General features: G+C 41.0%; 1 protein-coding gene across 1 annotated transcript in view; it reads left to right on the top strand.

The window, feature by feature from the left end:
• Positions 1-21,257, top strand: part of LOC124612534 (1-phosphatidylinositol 4,5-bisphosphate phosphodiesterase gamma-1) — a 258,728-nt gene that overhangs the window by 34,776 nt on the left and 202,695 nt on the right. The window lies entirely within an intron of this gene.

The following is a 21,257-nucleotide window of genomic DNA, read 5'->3' as shown; positions in this document are numbered from 1 at the left end:
AAAGGCTTGCACTTCGTTACCCACAAAATTAATTACCACTGTCCTTAACATCAGTTTGCTGCAGAATTTATAATATTGGTAATTTTCGCCTCACAAACATTAGTATATGCTCGATAGTAAATGCCTGATGGCATGAAGTTATCAAACAATTGTAATGTAAAAGAAATGAACCGTCTCTTAGCTGCAACATTATCTATTATTCTTTATCTTTGCACTCCTGTGTGGCGGCTATGAATCTCTCTGTACACATATCGATTAATAATTGAAAAAGAATTCTGTTTTTTCAAGACAAATGAGGAATAGAGCGCTTCACTTTTTATGGTTTCTATTCCATGAAAGGAGGACGCGGACTTGCTGCGTTCTGCAATCTGTATTTTATAATTTGTGCAAAATAGTCTGTAAATGTGCTAATTGTCTCCTCAATCAGAAAACATTTAGTTTTATGTAATTAGTTACGAGCAGGCACCATCAAGAGGACATTAATCTCAAGTATTGCCCCAAAAGTGTAACAACAAGTTTAATGTTACCAGTCACCGTTTTATTTATTTCCACGACACGTTTCAAAGGTTTAAACCTCCATCATCGGGTGGATTTACATCAGTTAATATGACATTTTTGTGTGTGTGTGTGTGTGTGTGTGTGTGTGTGTGTGTGTGTGTGTGTGTGTGTGTTACGATTTTTTGGACGAACTTGTGGCACTGTCTCCAGTGGTCACAGGTTCCTTACGCTGTCGAAACACATTACATGTATATTGTCACATTTGTAAACAAAATATCACATCACATGTATACTGTCACATTTGTTAACAAAATATTTGTTTACAAATGTGACAGTATACATGTGATGTGTTTCGACAGCGAAAGGAACTTGTGACCACTGGAGACAGTGCCAAAAGTTCATCCAAAAAATCATACCACCACACACACACACACACACACACACACACACACACACACACACACACACACACAAATGTCATACTAACTAATGTAAATCCACTCAATGATTGAGGTTTAAACCTTTGAAACACATCATGGAAGTAAATAAAACAGTGACTGGTAACAGTAAACTTGTTGTTTCATTTAATGTCAATAACAGTCACGGTAAAGCCTAACCTAAAGTGTTCGCATTTTAAAAAAAGTGTGTTATATATGAAGTGTGCTTATTTAGACAAATTATCCTTAAGTATTTCCATCTCCTCATTACTTAAATGTTAATCATTTTGTATCAGTTTATCTCCAGAAATTACAATCATGCTGATAGACTGATTGCAACATTGAGGCAGGAGGAACATTGTTGTTTTCCTATCATTTCTGAAACAATCCTTTTGAGTTGTGTAGTGTTGATTTCTTTTAAAGTCAGTAAATATTTTGGTCCCTTAGTGTCGATCTGGGTATGACTTCATTGTGGTCATGAAAACGTGTGGAAATGATAATGTTGCTTCCTACTGATCTCAAATAAATTAATCTGCTGCTCCATGTCCAAAGAATGTCAGATATTTAGTGACTTGTTACTATAAGATAGTTCAATCAATCTCTGATTCTGTTGCCATGTTACACACAAAACATTATATCTTCAACGTCACTTGGCGAAACTCAGCTGCCCTTTTCTCACATGATATGATGTGAACCATGGCTGAAGGGCAACAGGCAGATTCCATTTTCTTAAATTTCTGAAAAGCATTTGACATGGTGCCCCACTGAGAAATGTTAATGAAGGTACGAGCATATGGAATAGGTTCCCACATATATGATGGCTCGAAGATTTTCTTAAGCAACAGAACCCATTATGTTGTCCTTGACAGAGAGAGTTCATAAAAGACAGGGGTATCATCAGGAATCTGATAAGCACATTTCATGAACTGTCTGTTGCTGAAAGCGATCCTACCCCAGCTGCTGTCATTTACCCTGTTTCGGAGGAAGCTTTGGGCTGCTGGGCCCAAGAATTCATAGAGGGTGGGATTATTTTTTTTTGTTGAGAGCTCCAATATTAGGCTTATGATGGAGCCCTTTCGGATATGGCTACCAAGGAGTGGAAGAAATCCAGTGTTTACTCTATGTGCATACTGGGATGGAATTTGGGAAAGGGGGGGGGGGGGGGCGGCATCATTCAGCCAAGATGTGGAATGTGTTCTTTTGGATGCCATGAAGATCACAGGTTACCAATAGTATGTTGCTTCAGGCCAGAAAAGATTCTATGGGTTTTTGGCAGGTATCCCAATTGGTTAAGACAGCTGGTCTTCGTTGCAAGACGAAGGTGGAGCTCACCATGTATAGCATTGTTGACTGGATCAATTGCGAATCTGTGGTGCAGAGTGAAATGTAGAGTCTGAATCAGAGGCTCAGATGGTTTTGAATCAGAAGCTCAGATGGTTCTGTGATCATGTTGGCTGCAGATTCCATGACTTGGGTCATAGGATGGGGAGGTGCAGTTTCTTTAGGTTTGAGGATCTTGAAAAAGTTCAAACCGAGGTACAGTCTCGAAGCAAGCAGGTTAAACACAAGGCAGTGGTAGACATAAACAATGATATTATAGTTGTAAATAGTTGTTGCTGTGTTGGGAAAGAACTAGAGTTCCAAGCACTCATACAAAGGACTGTAACTTAAATAAGTTCAGTAGAAATGTTCACCAATAACTTAATGGAGTTCAGGAAGAATAGATTAAATTCAGTTGCTGTTAGAAGTAGTTTATCTGGTGATGAATTTTCAAATCGTACCTGACTCATCCAGTTATAATTGGTGGTGACTTCAGTCTACCCTCGATATGTTGGCAAAAATACAGATTTAAAGAAGGTGGTAGGCATAAGACATTGTACAAAATTCCACTAAATCCTTTCTCTGAAAATTGTTTTGAGCAATTATTTCAGGGGCCTGCACAACCTTTAAATGGTTGTGGCTACATACTATTTATTTATGTTTACTGGATATTTTCTTGGACTTTTGGTCCTGCACAGGGTGGCATTGATTTTAATTTCATGGTGTTGTGTCTGGGCTTGTGAAAGGAGCTATCTGTCTTTGTGTCGTGGTTGTGTTGTATCTTGAGTATCAGGAACATATTTGAATTTAGCCTAGCATTACAGCTCACAAACAGATTGCTCACTTTAACTTGGTCACTGAGTGAAGAATACTGGGAGCAGAAGCTTTTTGATCATCTCATAGCACATTGGCTGCCTCACTTCCCTCTCCCAGAGCAGCCATCTTATAGCTTATAAAAGAAATGAAAATGTAATGGATTACTGCATATCAAAAGTAACACAGAAACTTATGGCGAGTTGCTAGAAAGATCAGGTATAGCCCCTTCACTCACTTTTATAAACAATATTAACATTCACTACGAACATCATGACACATGGTGCATCTCTGTATTCACAATGGCCACTTACTGCTATGGCACACTAAACTGTTACATAGCTAAGTTTGGCAATGAACATAAAATTACCGGAGTGGCACACAATCCCCTCCCCCCCATAACACACACACACACACACACACACACACACACACACACACACACACACACAGAGAGGACAGAAGTAGAGAAGGGAGGGGAGACACATATGCAGGTGTGTTGGTGGCATGGAAGGCACGTGTAGCGCTGAGTGGATGAAGGGAAGGAAATAGGCAGGTGGAGGGCAGGGACTACCTTTCTTTGTGCCTTGAAATGCAGAATATCCTACTCACTATCCTCCCCACCTCTCCCACCATGAGATTCTGCCGTCCACCCAGCCTTCACAGTATCCTTGTCTGTCCCTGTTTCTGCTGCCAAGTCCATGCCTCACATCTTCTGTCCCATACATCCTATCACCTATTCCAGGCCTGTCACAGACACCTCCTCCCCTATCACAGGCAGGACCACCTTTGAAAGTAGCCATGTGATCCATCACCTTAGCTGTCACCACCGGACATGACCACAAATAATCTGTTTTTCCGCATGGATGGCCACTGCCAAACTGTGGCCAAGAGACAGAGGATGAACCCATTTGCTGAACATACTGCCCAACATAATGTAATTCACTTTAATGACTACTTCACAGACTGTGCCACCTTAATTCTTCCCATCAGCACCAGTTTTTCTGAACTGTGCAGGGGGGAACACTCTCTACAACATATCCTTTGTTCCCATAATGCCTCTGGCCTCAACCTTTTGCTAGTACCTGACCTCCACCAGCCTATCCCCTTCCCTGCTCCCACTCTAGTACTACACACACCTTCCATCCCACTAATGCACCTACATAGGGCTTTCCCCTTCTCTACTTCTTATTTATTTATTTACATCTCTAATTCCGTAGGACAAAATTGAGGAGCAAATCTCCAAGGTCGTGGAATGTATCAGTACATGAAATTACAACATAAAAGTAATAATAGATAAAATAAAATATTTTTGAACGCAAAAAAGTTAAGCTATAAGTTTAAGTAAACACAATCAACAACATAACACAGGAATCGGCTTAATTCTTCAAGGAACTCCTCAGCAGAATAGGAGTGACCGATGAGGAAACTCTCCAGTTTAGATTTGAAAGCAGGTGGGTTACTGCTAAGATTTTTGAATTCTTGTAGTAACTTATCGAAAATGGATGCAGCAGTATACTGCACACCTTTCTGCACAAGAGTAAAGGAAGTGTGATCCAAATGCAGATTGGATTTCTGCCGAATATTAACTGAGTGAAAGGTGCTAATTCTTGGAAATAAGCTGATGTTGTTAACAAGATATGACAGTTAAGTATATACACATTGAGAGGGCAATGTCACAATACCCAGACTAGTGAACAGGGGCGACAAGAGGTTCATGAATATACACCACTTATTGCTCAAACTGCCCAATTCCGAGCCAAAAATATCCTTTTAGAGTTGGAAGAGTTACCCCAAAATATAATATGATATGACATAAGGAAATGAAAATAAGCAAAGTAGACTAATTTTCTTATTGAATGATCACTTACTTCAGATACAGTTCGAATAGTAAAAATGGCGGCATTAAGTCTTTGAAGAAGATCCTGAATGTGGGCTTTCCACGACAGTTTACTATCTATCTGAACACGTAGAAATTTGAACTGTTCAGTTTCACTAATCATATGCCCATTCTGTGAAATTAAAACATTGGATTTTGTTGAATTGTGTGTTAGGAACAATAAAAAACTGAATCTTACTGTGATTTAGCATTAATTTTCTACAAGCCATGAAGTTACGTCATAAAATGCACTATTTGAAACAGAATCAATGTTGCCTATAACATCCTTCACAACCAAGCTAGTGCCATCAGCAAACAGAAATATTTTAGAATTACCCGTAATACTAGAGGGCATATCATGTGTATAAATAAGGACCCCACATCACAGCCATTCTCAATACTGTGAATAATGACCTTTTGCTGTCTGTCCTTAAAGTAAGAAGTGAACCAATTGTGAGCTACTCTCTGTATTCCATAATGGTCCAACTTCTGGAGGAATGTTTTGTGATCGACACAAACACCTTAGTTAAATCAAACAATCTGCCTAGCGTTTGAAACATTTTCTTTAATCCATCCAGTACCTCACAGAGAAAAGAGAAAATGGCATTTTCAGTTGTTACATGACTTCTAAAGCCCAATTGTACATTTGATAACAAATTATCCAATGTAAAATGATCAATTATTCTTATATGCACAGCCTTTTCAATAACTTTAGCAAACACTGATGGCATAAAAATAGATCTAAAATTGTCTCCATTATCCCTTTCTCCCTTTTTATAAAGTGGCTTTACTACTGAATACTTTAATCATTCAGGAAACTGATCATTCTTAAAGGAAAAATTACAAATATGGCTAAATATAGGGCTAACATGTGCAGCACAGTACTTAAATATTCTGCTAGGCACTCCATCATATCCATAAGAGTCCTTAGTCTTCAGCGATTTAATTATTTACTCAGTCTCACCCATATCAGTATCACAGAGGAGTATTTCAGACGTCAGTCTCGGAAAGGCATTTTCTGAGGGAGTTATATAGTTCCCTGTAGAAACAAAGTTTTTATTTAATTTACCAGCAGTGCTCAGAAAATGATTGTTAAATACTGTAAATATATCTGATTTATCAGTAACAGAAATATTTTTACTACACACCGACTTTATATCATCGACCTTGTGCTGCTGGGCAGACACTTTCTTCACAATTGACCATTTGGTTGTAATTTTATCCTGTGAATTTGCTATTCTATTTGCATACCACATATTCTTTCCATTCCTAATAACATTTTTAAGCACCTTACAATACAGTTTGTAATGGGCTACTGTAGCTCGATTGTGACTACTACTAACATTTTGATATAATTCCCACTTTGTTCTTATCCCACTAGTCAGCCACCCAGGTTGCTTTTTACTACCAGTACCCCATTTAGAATGTTCTGATGGAAAGCAGCTCTCATAGATCACGAGAAATGTGTTAAGGAAGCATTACATTTGTCATCTATGTTGCCGGCACTATAAACATCCTGCCACTCTTGTTGCTTGATGAGGTTTAAAAAACTCTCTATTGCCAATGGATAAGCCTTTCTGCATAGTTTGTAATTATATAAAACATTTGTTTGAGCACAAAAGCCTTTGTGTTAAAATTTGTGCATCACGGTCTGAAAGACCATTCACCCTTTGTCTGACAGAGTGCCCATCTACTAATGAAGAATGAATAGTGCCCATCTACTAATGAAGAATGAATAAAAATATTGTCTATGGCTGTGCTACTGTTCCCCTGCACCCTAGTCGGAAAAACACAGTCTGCATCAGATCATATGAATTTGAGATCTACCAACATCCTTTTTCTTGCACCATCATATACAAAATTAATATTGAAGTCACCACATATAACTAATTTCTGGTACTTCCTACAAAGTGAATCAAGAACCCTCACTAGGTTGAGCAGAAATGCTCTGAAGTCAGAGTTAGGGGACCTATAAACAACAGCAATTAGAAGCTTAGTTTCACCATATTCAGCTGCCACTGCACAACATTCAAATATTTGTTCAGTGTAGTGCCATGATACGTCTATTGACTCAAACGGAAAACTGTTTTTTTTACGCGCATGGCCACTCCCCCACTCTGCAGGGAACTCCTTCAATAACAGCCTGCTAATCTATATTTTGGTAAAGGAAGCCTCTGAATTGTCACATATTTAAGTGGTGCTCCGATATACCAATAATGTCAGAGTCAACATCTATAAGCAGTTCACTAACTTTATCTAATACCTCTTATATTTTGATGAAATGTGCTAATTCCTTCTCTACTTGGACACCTGACCTCCTCTGAAGGTGATCAATTAGTTAGAGGGACTTCCTTTAATCAGGTATACCTATCAGCTAACTTCAATCTAAAAAACATGCAGCTCTAATACTAACTACTACAGGAATTTTTCCGCGAGTGATCCCACCACCGCCCACTACACTGTCACCTATAAGCTTTGCCAGCCTCTCCTCCCCATACCTATTGTGGTGGTGGTGGTGGTGGTGGTGGTGGTGGGAGGATGTGTGGGACAGGTCTTGCATCTAGGTCTATTGCAGAGGTATGAGCCATAAGTCAAGGGGTTGGAAGCAGGATTTGAGTAGGGATGGACCCGCATATTGTGTAGGTTTGATGGGTGATAGAACACCACTGTGGGAAGCTTGGGAAAGATAGTGGGTAAGACGTTTCTCATTTCAGGGCACAATGAGAGGTAGTTGAAACCATGGTGGAGAATGAGATTCATTTGCTCAAGTCGCAAGGTTAATGCTCCTCCGTGGCTGGACAGTGGGACTTCGAGGAAGTGGTGGGTGACTGGAGAGATAAAGGCATGGGAGATCTGTGTCTGTACAGTGTTGGAGGGTAATTACAGCCTGTGAAGGCCTCAGTGAGACCCTTGTTATATTTTGAGAGATACAAATGCTGGTGTTGGTAGGATGGATCCAAATGGCACAGGCTGCGGAGCAGTCATTGAAATGAAGAACCTTGTGTTGGGTAGCATGTTCAGCAACTGAGAATTCTAACTGTTTCATAGCCACAGATTTTTGGTGGCTACTCATGCAGACAGATAGCTTGTTGGTTGTCATGCCCATGAAGAATACAGCATAGTGCTGCATCTTATCCTGTAGATCACATGACTGGTTTCAAAGGTAGTCCTGCCTTCGATGGGATAGGTGATGCTTGAGAGAGGACATGAGTAGTGGGTGGTGGGTGGATGTGTGGGACAGGTCTTTCACATAGTTCTATTACAGGATTAAGAGCCATAAGGCAAGGGATTGAGAGCAGTATTTGAGCAGGGATGGACAAGGATATTGTGGAGGTTCAGTGAGCAGCAGAATTCCCCTGCGGGAGGGATGTGAAGGGTGGTGGATAGGGCATTCCTCATTTCAGGGCACGATGAGAGGTAGTCAAAATCCTGGTAGACAACGAGATTCAGTTTCTCAAATTGGGGTGGTGTTGAGTCACAAGCAGAATGTTCCTCTGTGGCTTGACAGTGGGACTTTGGGAAGTGGTGAGTGACTGGAGAGATAAGGCATGCGAGAGTATTTATGGTCTGTGAATGCCTCTGTGACACCCTTGGTATATTTCGAGAGGGGCTGCTCGTCGCTGTAGGTGCGACGGCCATGTGTGGCTAGGCTGTATGGAAGGGACTTCTTGGGTATGGAATGGGTGGACACTGTCAAAGTGGAGTTATTGCTGGTGATTGGTAGGTTTGATATGGAAGGAGGTACTGATGTAACCATCTTTGAGGTGGTCAACATTGAGGAAGGTGGCTTGTTGGGTTGAGGAAGACTGAGTGAAGCGAATGGGGGAGAAGGTGTTGACGTTCTGTAGGAATGTAGTAGGATGTCCTCACCCTCAATCCAAATCATTAAGATGTATCAGTGAGTCTCAACCATTTGAGGGGTTTGGGATTCTGGGTGGTTAGGAAGGATTCTTCTAGATGGCCCATGAATAGGCTGACAGAGGATGGTGCCATGCAGGTGCCCACAGCCATATCCCAGATTTGTGTGTAGGTGATGCCTTCAAAGTAGAAGTAATTGTGGATGAGGATATACTTGGTCATGGTGAGCAATAAGGAAGTTGTAGGCCTGGTATCTGTCAGGCATTGGGGAAGATAGTGTTCAATAGGAGAAAGGCAGTGGGCATTAAGGATTTTAATGTGAAGGGAGATGGCATCAATAGCGATGAGCAGGGCACCGTGTGGTAAAGTTACAGAAACTGTGGAGAGGCAGTTTAGTAAATCATTGATATCATGTATATAGAAGGGTAGGTTGTGAGTAATAGGCTGAAGGTGTTGGCCTACGAGAGCAGAAATTCTCTCAGTGTGTTGTCGCAGTAACCGGCTCCAGTGGGGCATTGTGGGTGGTTGGACTTATGGACTTTCAGGAGCGTGTAGAAGATAAGAGTGCAGAGAATGGTAGGGGTGAAGAGAGAGATGGACTCTATAAATAGGTTCTGGGATAGGCGTAAAGATTTGAAGAAGGATTGGCAGTCCTGCTAGATTTCTGGAATTAGGTCACTGTGGCAGGGTTTGTAGGTGGATGAATCTGACGACCGGTGGACTCCTTCAACCCAGTAATCCTTGTGGTTCAAAACCACAGCAGCGGAGCGTTCGTTAGCACGTAGGATTATGAGGTCAGGATCAGTTTTTATGTGGTGGATCACAGTTCCTTCTACATATGTGAGGTTACCTTGCATGTTGAGCAATTTGGTGAGCGATGATGAGGCAAAGTTCGTGGTTAAGAAACTGTGAAAATGTAACGGGGTGATTTGGGAGCAGTGGGGATGGGTCACGGGTTGATGGAGGAGTGAACTGAGTCAGGCAGGGTTCAATGTTGGTCTGTGGTTGAGTCTGATTGGTAGGGTTGGTGGCGAAAATGTTTTTCCACTGTAGGGATCAGGAGAAGGTGAGAAGGTCTTTAGCAAATCCAGCAAGTCTGAAATTTGGAGTGGGGCAAAAGGTAAGGCCTTTGGAAAGGACTGAACCTCTGTGGAACTAAGGCTTTTGGGGGAAAGAAAGGTCCACGACTGTATTTTGGGTCTGTTTAGGTTCTGGGTTCTGTATGGTGGTGGGAGAGTGTTTTTGAAGATGAGGTAAGTGTAGCAGGTCTGTGGGGCAGGGTTTACCGCTATGAGAGGATGTGAGGAAGGCTTGGAGTGTGTTGTAGAAATGATGGATAGTAGTATTCCAAAGCTGGAGTAGGAGGTTAAAAGGTCGGAGAGAGTTTTGAGGTGGGGTTATGCGTGCTGCTCTAGTTCCTGGAAGGTGAGAGTTAGTGTGTGAGATAGGGTAGAGGAATTTGGGATTGCACAGCAGGAGAATTTTATGGATGGAGAGGAGGTATTGCAAAGAGATTTGGGTCAGTTTGATATGGTTTTGCAGGAAAATGTTGGTGAGGATTAAGGACTGGCAGAATCTGAACAGATAGAGATTACTGTTAAACCCTGCCTGACTCAGTTCACTCCTCCATCCAACCATGTTCCAACCCCACTGCCCCCACATCACCCATGTTAATGTTCCAGAGATTTTTTAGCCTTAAACCTTGCTTCACTATCATTCCCCATATCATTCAACAATCAAGGTAACCTTATGTTTGCAAACAGAACCACGGCCCACCACTTAAAAACTGATCCTGACTTTATAATCCTATCTGCTATTAAAGGCTCCACCACAGTGGTTTTGAACTGCAAGGATTACATGGCTGAGAGAGTCCACCAGGTGTCAGATTCATCCACCTACAAACCCTGCCACAGTGACCCAATTCCAGAAATACAACAGAATTGCCAGGCCCATCCCAGAACTCACTTCCAGATTCTCTCTCTCTCCTCACTCGTATCTTCTACACGCTCCTGAAAGTCCATAAACACTATCATGCACGATGCCCGATTGTGGCCGGTTACTGTGACCCACTGAGAATTTCTGCTTTTGTACACAAACATCTTCAGCCTATTACAACCTGCACTCCTATAAAAAAAGATACCACTGATTTCCTAAATGGCCTCTCCACAATTTCTGTTCCTTTACCACACGGTGCCCTGCTCATCGCTATTGATGCCACCTCCCTTCACATTAAGACCCCTAATGCCCATGGCCTTTCCGCTATTGAACTCAATCTTCCCCAATGCCTGACTGATATGAAACCTACAATCTCCTTATTGTTCACCGTGATCAAATATATTCTCACCCACAAATACTTCTCATTTGAAGGCATCACCTGCAAACAATTCTGTTGTATGGCAATATGCACATGCACAACACCATCCTAGCCAACCTACTCATGGGCCATCTAGAGAAATCCTTCCTTACCACACAGAATCTCAAACCCCTCACGCGGCTCAGATTCACTGATGATATATTCATGATTTGGATCCTGGGTCAGGACACCCTATCTATATTCCTTCAGAATCTCAACACCTTCTTCCCCATTTGCCTCACCCAGTCTTCCTCACCCCAACAAGCCACCTTCTTCAATGTTGACCTCCATCTCAAAGATGGCTACATCAGTACCTCCACCCATATCAAACCTACAATTTACCAGCAATACCTCCACTCCCCCCCCCCCCCCCTCCCCTCCCCTCCCATGAACCATGGACCTTGCCATTGGTGGGGAGGCTTGTGTGCCTCAACGATACAGATAGCCGTACCGTAGGTGCAACCACAACAGAGGTGTATCTGTTGAGAGGCCAGACAAACGTGTGGTTCCTGAAAAGGGGCAGCAGCCTTTTCTGTAGTTGCAGGGGCAACAGTCTGGATGATTGACTGATCTGGCCCTGTAACACTATCCAAGACGGCCTTGCTGTTGTGGTACTGCAAACGACTGAAAGCAAGGGGAAACTACAGCCATAATTTTTCCCGAGGGCATGCAGCTTTACTGCATGATTAAATGATGATGGGGTCACCTTGGGTAAAATATTCCGGAAGTAAAATAGTCCCTCATTCGGATCTCCGGGCGGGGACTACTCAAGAGGACATTGTTATCAGGAGAAAGAAAACTGGCGTTCTACGGATTGGAGCATGGAATTTCTGATCCCTTAATCGGGCAGGTAGGTTAGAAAATTTAAAAAGGGAAATGGATAGGTCAAAGTTAGATATAGTGGGAATTAGTGAAGTTCGGTGGCAGGAGGAACAAGACTTTTGGTCAGGTGAATACAGGGTTATAAATACAAAATCAAATAGGGGAATGCAGGAGTACGTTTAAAAAAAAAAAAAAAAAAAAAAAAAAAAAAAGTGCGGGTAAGCTACTACAAACAGCATAGTGAATGCATTATTGTGACCAAGATAGACACGAAACCCACGCCTACTACAGTAGTACAAATTTATATGCCAACTAGCTCTGCAGATGATGAAGAAATTGATGAAATGTATGATGAGATAAAAGAAATTATTCAGGTAGTGAAGGGAGACGAAAATTTAAGTCATGGGTGACTGGAATTCGACAGTAGGAAAAGGAAGAGAAGGAAACGTAGTAGGTGAATATGGATTGGGGCTAAGAAATGAAAGAGGAAGCCGACTGGTAGAATTTTGCACAGAGCATAATTTAACCATAGCTAACACTTGGTTCAAGAATCATGAAAGAAGGTTGTATACATGGAAGAACCCTGGAGATACTAGAAGGTTTCAGATAGAATATATAATGGTAAGACAGAGATTTAGGAACCAGATTTTAAACTGTAAGACATTTCCAGGGGCAGATGTGGACTCTGACCACAATCTGTTGGTTATGAACTGTAGATTAAAACTGAAGAAACTGCAAAAAGGTGGGAATTTAAGGAGATGGGACATGGGTAAACTGAAAGAACCAGAAGTTGTGCAGAGTTTCAGGGAGAGAATAAGGGAACAATTGACAGGAATGGGGGGAAAGAAATACAGTAGAAGAAGAATGGGTAGCTTTGAGGAATGAAATAGTGAAGGCAGCAGAGGATCAAGTAGGTAAAAAGACAAGGGGTAGTAGAAATCCTTGGGTAACAGAATAAATATTGAATTTAATTGATGAAAGGAGAAAATACAAAAATGCAGTAAGTGAAGCAGGCAAAAAGGAATACAAACTTCTCAAAAATGAGATTGACAGGAAGTGCAAAATGGCTAAGCAGGGATGGCTAGAGGACAAATGTAAGGTTGTAGAGGCTTATCTCACGAGGGGTAAGATAGATACTGCCTACAGGAAAATTAAAGAGACCTTTGGAGAAAAGAGAACCACTTGCATGAATATCAAGAGCTCAGACGGAAACCCAGTTCTAAGCAAAGAAAGGACAGCAGAAAGGTGGAACGAGTATATAGAGGGTCTATACAGGGGCGATGTTCTTGAGGACAATATTATGGAAATGGAAGGCGGGTAGATGAAGATGAAGTGGGAGGTATGATAATGCGTGTAGAGTTTGACAGAGCACTGAAAGACCTAAGTCGAAACAAGGCCCCAGGAGTAGACAACATTCGATTAGAACTACTGACAGCCTTGGGAGAGCCAGTCCTGACAAAACTCTACCATCTGGTGAGCAAGATGTATGAAACAGGCGAAATACTCTCAGACTTCAAGAAGAATATAATAATTCCAATCCCAAAGAAAGCAGGTGTTGACAGATGTGAAAATTACCGAACTATCAGTTTAATAAGTCACAGTTGCAAAATACTAACGCGAATTCTTTACAGACGAATGGAAAAACTGGTAGAAGCCGACCTCGGGGAAGATCAGTTAGGATTCCGTAGAAATGTTGGAACACGTGAGGCAATACTGACCCTATACGACTTATCTTAGAAGAAAGATTAAGGAAAGGCAAACCTATGTTTCTAGCATTTGTAGACTTAGAGAAAGCTTTTGACAATGTTGACTGGAATACTCTCTTTCAAATTCTGAAGGTGGCAGAGGTAAAATACAGGGAGTGAAAGGCTATTTACAATTTGTACAGAAAGCAGATGGCAGTTATAAGAGTGGAGGGACATGAAAGGGAAGCAGTGGTTGAGAAGGGAGTGAGACAGGGCTGTAGCCTCTCCCTGATGCTATTCAATCTGTATATTGAGCAAGCAGTAAAGGAAACAAAAGAAAAGTTCGGAATATGTATTAAAATCCATGGAGAAGAAATAAAAACTTTGAGGTTCGCCGATGACATTGTAATTCTGTCAGTCTGTGAAGTCGTTTGTGAAAGTATTTGTATGGAGTGTAGCCATGTATGGAAGTGAAACATGGACGATAAATAGTGTGGACAAGAAGAGAATAGAAGCTTTCAAAATGTGGTGCTACAGGAGAATGCTGAAGATTAGATGGGCAGATCACATAACTAATGAGGAGGTATTGAATAGAATTGGGGAGACGAGGAGTTTGTGGCACAACTTGACTAGAAGAAGGGATCGGTTGGTAGGACATGTTCTGAGGCATCAAGGAATCACCAATTTAGTACTGGAGGGCAGCGTGGAGGGTAAAAATCGTAGAGGGGGATCAAGAGATGAATACACTAAGCAGATTCAGAAGGATGTAGGCTGCAGTAGGTACTGGGAGGTGAAGAAGCTTGCACAGGATAGAGTAGCATGGAGAGCTGCATCAAACCAGTCTCAGGGCTGAAGACCACAACAACAACAACAACAACAACCACAACAACAACCACCCCCACTTCGACAGCTCCCACCTATTCTCTACCAAGAAGTCCTTCCATACAGCCTGGCCACCTGTGGCTGTATCATCTATAGTTTTCTGCTCCTGGGCTGGTCCATTTAGCCCACCAGGTCCATCCATGCCATGTGGCCCATAGCTTGCAATTTGCTGTCAGGCTAATCCCATAATGCTCCTTCCATGTGCGTAGTCTGCAGTGCTCATTTCATCCACATTTTGAAGGGTTGTAAAATATCTTGTGACCTCTCCAAGTGTATGAGGGTGATCCCATAAGTACCCGACCCAACAAAGAAAACACAAAAATTTTGGAAAAAATGTATTTATTTTTCAACATAATCTCTTTTCAGCTCTATATACTTTTCCCAGCGATGTTCAATGAGTTTTATACCCTTTTTATAATGAGAACTGAATAACTCCTCAAAATAGTCATTAACTGCCAACATCACGTCTTCATTTGTTGAAAATCTTTGACCGCCAAGTCATTTTTTCAAGTTTGGAAACAGAATATAATCCGAGGGGGCTAAATCTAGTGAATAGGGTGCATGAGGTGGCAATTAAAACTTTAAGTAATTTTTGCCATTGCAATAACAGACTTGTGAGCTGGTGCATTGTCCTGAATAAACAACACTTTCTTCTTGGCCAAATGTGGCTGTTTTTGCTTGATTTGTCCGCCCAACATTGCAATATGTTTGCATAATACTCACCATTGATAGTTTTTCCTTTTTCAAATTAGTCAGTGAAAATTATCCCACGCGCATCCCAAAAAAACGATGCTGTGACCTTGCCTCCAGATGAAATGGTCTTCGCCTTCTTTGTAGTCGGTCCTCCAATTTGTGTCCATTGTTTTAGTTGTTCTTTTGTCTTGAGAGTGAAGTGGTGGATCCATGTTTCATCCATGGTTATGAAACGGTGAAAAAAATCAGCTTTGTTGCTACGAAACTTTGCTAAACACTCAATTGAAACATCTTCGTGACACTTTTTTCGCTCGAGTGTGAGCAAATGCAGCACAAACCTTGCACGCAGTTTTCTCTTGGCCAGATTTTCAGATAATATGTGATCTACCACACTTTTTGAAATGCTTACTGCGTCTGCTAGCTTGCACACATTGTCAACGATCATCCAGTACTGCTTTGCAGATTTTCTTCACCATTTCTGGAATCATTATCTCATCCGGTCGACCACTGCGATGCCCGTCTTGGCAGCTCATATGGCCTCATTTAAAGCCAGCTACCCAATATTTTACTGTTTTCAACAAAGGAGTACTCTCTCCCAAAGTAGAATCTAGCTCAACTTTAATATTGGTTGCACTGATGCCTTAAAAGGTAGTATTGCATCACATAATGATGACCAATTGTCTCCATTTTCACAAGTTCACTCACAAAATTCACTATTGATGGCTGCCAAACAAATGCTAAACAATGTGGCTCCTTCAAACTTGAAACATATGCTTCATAGATCATATACTTTCTAATCAAAAGATATTTTTCAACAACTGCCATCTCTCTGTCAGGCCGTGTACTTGTGCGACCACCCTTGTATAAGGTAAACTAAAGCTGCAAGGTCTATTTTGCTACAGCATAAGCAATCACATGTACTTTTACATTCCATACAAAAGACTTGATGAAGTAAAATGTGACAGTTATAAATATGGCTGCCACAAAACGTTTTAATATACAGGGTGAAGAAAAATTCCAAACACTTGGACTTTGCAGTGCACATCCTAGCAATACAAAAATTTTCTCCTGCGTATATTTTGGGTTGTAAATGGACGTTAAAGATGGGCAATCTGGCAACTCTCTAATCATGTGTACAATAACTACCTCTGTCAGGATATATAATAGTAGTGCTGTGAAGTTGGTGCAGTGGATAGTGTTTTGAATTAGGATGCGGGAGGGCGAAGGTTTGATTCTGTGTGGAGGGTCATTTGTTTTTATTTGCTAAAAGTAGTGTGCAAGATATGGTATGTGGCATCTTAATCGCCATACAGTGATCAAAGTGGGTCTTATACAAAACATTTGCAGTTACGTACTATGAACACAGAAATGGAAGTACAATAATTTTTATTGGTCAGCTTTTAAAGAAACCTTTTGCACATGTCGTGGATGCAAATTGTTTCACACAACTGCATCTACTAGATTCCAAGCTTGTTTTATGTGTACCCTCCGCCAATAGTCCCACTGATTAATTCAAACTATTATTATTGCCACATTCAGGTCCATTACATTTCTTTAGGGCCTTAACATTTCCAGTAGGGCTAGCAAATAATTTTGATCGGGCCATTGGGAGAGGGTCTACAGAAAACTAGATTTGGAATCTAGTAGATGCAGTGGTGCAAAATAATTTGCGTCCACAATATGCAAGAGATTTCTTTAAAAGCTGACCAGTGAAAAGATTGTATTCCCATTTCTCTGTTCACAGTATGTAACTGCAAATGTGTTGAAGACAACCCACTGTAATCACTGTATGACAATTAAGACACCACATACTGTACCACGCAGATTGCTTTTACCAAATAAAAACAAATAAGTTATACAAAACTGCAACCATTCACTTTTTTGAATAATTATGTTTTATTCCATGAACCGGTTTTCAAACCTTTTCAGGTTCATCTTCAGATGGTTTCAGGAAGTTACATCATTATTGCTAGCAGGTTCAAAAACCGGTTCATGGAATAAAACATAATTGTTAAAAAAAGTGACTGGTTGCAGTTTTGTGTAATGTATTTACATTCAATTTACGGTCATGGTTCTAAAATATCTGTAATGGGTAAGCATAAAAACAAATAAGCCTCAACCCAGAATCAAACCCTCAACCTCTGACATGTTAACCCAAAACGCTATCCATTGCACCAACTGCACAGCATTGTTCTACCTGCTGATGGAGATAGTTACCACGTATGTGTTTACAGTGTTGCCAGATTGCCAATCTTTAACATCCATTTACTGCCCAAAATACGCGAAGGGCAAAATTTTGTGAGAAGCATTTTTGTATTGACAGTGTGTGACGAATTGCACCATCAAGTCAGAGTTGCGAATTTTTATTCACCCTGTATATAATTTCCATCTGTACTTACATAAAGTAAAATTATGCAATTTTACAGTAAATAATTTTGGTTATAACCTTACAAAATAATAGTATATACGTAGGACGTTTTGAGCTCTTACTGTCTTCATTTTCTTTGAAATGATAAGTTCCATGTAATTAAACTGTGTTGCATCTAAGTGCTAGTAGCAGCAATATTTAAAATATTATGTGCCAGTTTACAAAGGTTTTGGAAGGCAATGCTGCTTTAATTCCCCCCAGGAAAACAACATATTTGGGTCTTTATTGTCTGGCTTATCAGTTGAGCTTTTGTGCCACACTATATGGCTTCTACTCAACAAATCTAAAGTCACACCAAAAAAATAATGATGCCAAAAGAATACCTATCTGATACCACCATTTTCCACACACAAGCAAAAATATGTCTCTTAAATCTTTCACAACAGTGTTTTTGGATAAAAAGTTCTAAGTTAATTTGCTGTGTCAGAATTCGTACAAACCCCCAAGGTTTCAGTGATAAATGCTACCATCAAAAGCTTGAGATGGAATTCTAATCTGACACACAGTTTAACTGAGAACTTTTTATCCAAAAATATCTCTGATGTGTTTCATCAAAGTAGTCTTTCTCTTTCACTATGTTAAAGTTCACACACTGACACAATAAGATAGACTCTCTAGCTCCACAGTATTTTATATGAAATGAGAACATATTCACAGTGTTCATCCATGAACACTCAACAATTGCAGTAGCTGTTGCAAGATTATGTCCACATCAGACCAGACAAACTTAAGCAACACCAATTAAAAGAAACCTGTGAATTGTGGTTCCCTTTGTTCAATCATGCTAAATCATACAGTTGTAATGATGGTTGTACTTTCCTTTATCAGTCAGGTTATTCATCTGACGCAAGTGAAGTTTGTGGATGTAAAGTTTTCTCTGTCGTTCAGGGAATACCACGCCCACAAACTTCCAGGGCTGATCATTGCAGGACTCTCCCACCAAAATGGACAAATTAGCAGTTTTATCTCGTAGGTCTGAGATGTTCTGTCTGTCAATTCTGTCACCCAAAATTGCACAGTCTTTCACACCAGGCAAAAATTTTTACAACGGATATTGATTTATTTATCAAACAATTTATTTCGGTACCTTTAACAGCTATTTTTACAAGCCAATCACATTGTGTGATAGGTGCAAATGCTTCACTTAGAGACAGCATATAAAATGAAATTCTAGTTACTACTTGCCAGCATTAACAAACAACCACTGCATGGTGATGTCATGTGGTTGCCTTGAGGAAATATTGTGGGATACACAAAACATGTCATTTAATTTATCCCTAATGCTTTAGACAGGTATCTGCTGTTCAAAGTTATGGGGCTCGGAAAAAATGCATGAAGATTCAATAACCATGTTAAAAAGCTACTCTGAAGCAAAGGGAGCTTGTGATGGACTTTAAATCTGTTTAAATTTTTTGCTTATTCCAGATTGTAATTCTCTTAGTGTGCAGTGTTTTAGTTCTGTTACTACCTAATCGACTCATTTCTGTTCATTATCACCATTATGCAGCATTTTCTTCCTTCCTTGTCTCCTTCTCAGCTATAAAATTTTCAATACCTGTGTAGTCTGATATGTTTCCTAGTTCTATTCCAGTGTTTTCAAAGTGAATAAAACTTTTTGTCATTTTTACTGTAATAAACCTATGTTTTTGTTTGATATACCGGCAACATATAGCAGTGTTCATGAAATTCCATATTTGTATTATCAGAGTGGGGCGAGTGACCTTCTTCTTCTTCTTTTTCTTCTTGTCCTTTAAAATCATGATTAATATAATCTTTATGTTCGAACACAAGAACACTATAATTTATTGCTCAAACAGCACACACACACACATTGAAAACAAGGTACAATAAACAAGTGGCTGGCGGAGGCTAGCGCACCAGCTTATATAGACATTATTTCCAACAGGGGGTGCATCCATCAGGCTGTACATGCAGCTGCTGTCATTTTAGCAGGCTCAGCGGCCTCTAGTGGCTGAATAAAATACAAACTTCACAGGTGATCTCTGAAGTGGTACACACACAGAATTGTTAGTTCCAGCACTCGTCTTCCTTTGCAAAGAAGTGAGCACTGTGCTCACATCCATTTCTTCTATGGTTGACTTAGTTTCTTGAGTCAAGCGATGCACTGCCACCAGTAATAGGAAAACCATCAACAACATTTTGAACTTCCATGTCTAACTCAAAACAAAGAAATTCCTCTTTATCAAACACTGGATCTGGACTGGTCGACAAATGCGATAAGCTGTCAGCATTTGCATGTTGTGCTGTAGGTTAGAAATGTGTCTCATGATTGTATCATGGCATGAAAAGAGCCCACTGCTATAAACAATGTGCGGCTTTGTTTGGTAAGCACGCTGAATGGTTAAAAAGAAACGCTAGTGGTTTGTGGTCTGTGATCAGGTGAAACTTAAGTTTTTATAGGAAAACACAAAATTTTTTAGTGGATACACGATTGTCATAGCCTCTTTCTCTATCTAAGAATAACATTGTTGTGCTGAATTTAAAAATTTGGAGACATATGCAATAGGGCGTTCAGCTTCGTCTGTATACTTATGAGCGAGGGCTGTGCCAATGCCAAACTGAGACGTGTCCATCACTAACACAAGGTGCTAAGCTTGCTGAAAAGTAAGCAAACAAGATTCTGACTGCAGCTTAGATTTCAACAACTTGAATGCTCGGTCACGAGCCGCTGACCAGTGGAAAGTAACATCTTTACGTAATAAAGTGTGGAGTGGTTGTGCCGCAATAACAGTGTCTGGTATGAATTTGTGCTAGTACAAAACTGTTTCATCATAATGTGAAACTGAAATCCTGTTGCACAACAAAGTCCTGCAGAAAATAGAGAGGAAAATTCAGCCCAGAGAGCATCTAACTGTTGATGCGGAACTTATCAGAAATCATGTGCACTTCATCATCAATGGAGAATCCAAACAGTTTAAACGTGTCCAAACCAAACAGATTTTCAGTGTAAGTATTGCCCACAGCTAGGAATCCCCCCAGGGGGTCCACAACTCTTTTGTGGACACGTGCGTAGCGAGCACGGGACCCCGAGCTAATGTGGCCCTCCTTCCTTTTCCGGGCTGCATACCTTCCCTTCCCTTTCCGCATCCCTCCCCGTCCCCCATCTTCGCCCCCCCCCTCACCTCTGTCTCTTTCCTTCCTTTCTCCCCCTCTGGGAGTATGGTTTGTGCCTACGTCCGGAGACGGACGCTCGAAACTGTTCCAAATTCCTTGCTCTTACACTTGCCAGTCCTCGTCCTTCCTCTGTCCTTCTCTTTTCCTTCCCTCTTCTCCTTGCCCTTTTCTCCGCTACGGCGTTTGAGACCCCCTCTTCTTTCCTTTCCCTTTCTCTTCTTTCCTCCCTGTGCGTGTCTGAAGGCCGACCCACGCACTTCCATGCGTAGCCGGTGACGGGGTAACGCGTAATTCCCCGCCCCGGGTAGACAGGTAGGACACGTACGTACCCCCTGGTAACGGCCAGGCCCAGGGAGGGGTGATTACCCGAGCTGATACCTTCCGAAAGTGCCGATTGGTCCCTCCGTCCGTTTGTCGGGAGGTGTGACCTGAGGTGTGAACAATCACCTAAGGC

This window comes from Schistocerca americana, chromosome 4 (assembly GCF_021461395.2).
Source record: "Schistocerca americana isolate TAMUIC-IGC-003095 chromosome 4, iqSchAmer2.1, whole genome shotgun sequence".
NCBI lineage: Eukaryota > Metazoa > Arthropoda > Insecta > Orthoptera > Acrididae > Schistocerca > Schistocerca americana.
The sequence above is the reverse complement of the archived record's forward strand: the minus strand, read 5'-3'. Positions and strand labels throughout refer to the sequence as shown.